Source organism: Mus pahari, unplaced genomic scaffold (assembly GCF_900095145.1).
Source record: "Mus pahari unplaced genomic scaffold, PAHARI_EIJ_v1.1 scaffold_12434_1, whole genome shotgun sequence".
Classification (NCBI taxonomy): Eukaryota; Metazoa; Chordata; class Mammalia; order Rodentia; family Muridae; genus Mus; species Mus pahari.
The window spans coordinates 2,581-5,403 of NW_018392260.1; positions in this window are offsets into that span (position 1 = coordinate 2,581).

Genomic DNA, 2,823 nt, shown 5'->3' on the forward strand with positions numbered 1-2,823 from the left:
ACATCCCTCCCTGGACGTAATGAGTCATGTATTTCCAGATTTTTCTTAACTGCGGGAAGTAGAGTAAAAAGTTGTTTTCCACATTGGTCCATGACCAGATTCTGTTGCCCCCTTTTCATGGCAGAGTAATGTACATATAGGTTTTATATAATCTGTCTTTGGAAGGACCAGTACTCTCCAGGGGAATCTATCTGCAATGCTGTCTTCTTTGCTTTTTTTCTGTGCTGGTATATTTCCTTGAGAAATATGAGACTTGAATGTCCTTCTGAGGGCCCTTCTAGTAGATGACTGACCTTTGTCAAAAACTTTGACATCACTCAATGGATTTAAAGTCTTTTTTGTTTACTTTTGCTTATATTTTATGGGTCAGATGTTGGCCAACCCTTAAGTAAGTTCTAGGAATCAAACTCAGGTTTCCAGTCATGCGTAGAAAGGGCCTTTGCTGACTGATCCACCACTTCACTCCACCCTCATCCTTATCTCCATATTCCTTAGTAGCAGGATTCAAATTGTTAAGACCTAGATAAAATAGCAAGACCAAGATAGAATATTAAGGCCTAAGTAAAAATATTAGGGCCTAGGTAACTCTTTACTGGCTAGCTTGTCATTTTGTGCTGTTACTAATATTATAAGGAAACTTTCTCATGTGTTGCTTCTGCTGTCATTAGGAAACTTTCTAATGCCAAGTTGATTACATTTTCTTTTCTGTTCTGTGCCCTTGGAAATCCTGATAAATTTCAATACAACTACTTTTTCTTCGTACCAACAATAAGCTTGAACCCAAACTGACCACTCAACAACAGTACTTCCTGCACCTGTGTATAAATCCTCATGGCATTTGCTTTTATAAGAGAAACACATGCATCTATTTAGATTAAAGCTTCAATTTTGAGTAAGGGTCAAGGAAAGTTTAGGTTGCCAGGACCTTCCTAGGAGCTGACATTGTACTTGGTACAAAGAGACATGTACTTTGGTAACTGTCATCCTGGTTGGCAAGTTAAGACATGAAGGTTAGACAAATTCCATCCTGGTTGACAAGTTAAGACATTAATGTTAGACAAGGCAAGTCTGTTGCCACAGATGAATAATGCAACCAATGGGAACAGGACGGGTGTACAACAAAGACATGTTCCTAAGGAAACCCCTATCCCTAAATCCTGATTTGTGAAATTCTTAGCACAGATATTTGTAATCTCAGGCTTAAAAAGCCCTATTGGATCTTGAAAAATGTCACAAACGGCTCGCAATTCTGACCAGAGTCCCTGATCTATCAGCCTTGGGGTGTGGTGTTTGATAAACCATTCCTGTTTGATGAGATCCACCAGTGTCTGAGTGCTGTGTGTGATGATTCCCAGACCCCAACACAAACATTCGAATCATGGTGCCATTTTACACTCTAAAACTTGTGGGGCAGTGAGCTTTGGAATGACAGGCTGGTACCCAGTAGAGCACAGTTCTTCAACCTTGGTGTCCTGGTAGGTGGAGACTTCTGCCTGCATGGGAAGGCAGGTGTTCAGCCATACCTCCTGGGCCCTTGGCTTCTACTGCAGCCATAGCCTCCCACAGTCACCCTGCAGGAAGGTGTGTGACTATCAGTCACATGGGCAATGCCTCAAGCTCCTGGTATTCTGTATGGACTCCACCCTGACAGTTACCTGGCCATATCCAGGTTCCTCTCCACAATTACTTGGCAACAGCCAATTCGGCCTGGCCCTCTCTAAAAGTGGGTATTTTCCCCCTTCTCCCTCTTTTACCATCTTACCCTCTTACCCTCTTACTCTCATGTCTCTCTTGTTCTTGCTTCCCACTTTCTCTTCCTCTCCCCATCCTCTTCTAGTTTCTCTCCATGTGGCCATAGCCGGCCTTTCTGCTTCCTTGCTCTCCTCCTCTCTCTGCCTTTCTAAAATAAATGCTTTAAAACCATGAATTGCCTCTTCTCATTGGGAACCACCATGCTGGAGAAATGGAGAAAGGGAACACCCTCATAGAAGCATGATAAAGGGGGATGGTATGGGGTTTTGCAGAGGGGAAATCTGGAGATGGGATAAGATTTTAAAATCAAACAAATAAAATATTCAATTAAAAAAAGATTAAATTGGTGATAGAGGGAAAGAAAGAATTTGGAGTCATCTTAATAAGGAGTCAACAGCACCTTAAGAATACACCTAAAATCTCTAGGATGAAAAGAAGCAAATACATTTTTTCAAATGGATGACTGCTCTGCTGAATATACACTCACATGCCAGAAGAGGGCATTGAATCCTGTTTTAGATATTTGTGAGCCACCTTGTGGTTGCTGTGAATTGGACTCAGGTCCTCTGGAAGAGAACCCAGAGCTCCCAAATGCTGAGCCATCTCTCTAGCCCAATACCACATACCAACCTTAAATCAAGATAATTAAACTATATAAAAAGTCCCATAATGCCTACAGAAACAGAAGTACTCATTAGAATCCTCCCAAGAAAAAAGAAAGAAAGAAAGAAAGAAAGAAAGAAAGAAAGAAAGAAAGAAAGAAAGAAAACAAAAAACAACTAAAGTGATCGCATTGTTTCTCTAATCTGGAATGAGTCTGAAAAATCATGTTTGAGACTTTAAAGATGGGTGCTTTACCTCAAACCCCTAGCAATTCCAGATGNCTCCAAACCTTTTCATCTACAGGTCCATGAAACAAATGTTACTGCAAGTAGTGTGGTACTACATATTTTAGGTCTATAGTACCACTCTATAATAGTCCTGTCCAGGCTACTGGATCCTTTCTCTTCAGGTTGTTCCACTTGATAAGAGCTATGTTGGCTACCACGATTTTAGTGAAAGAAGCAGAGA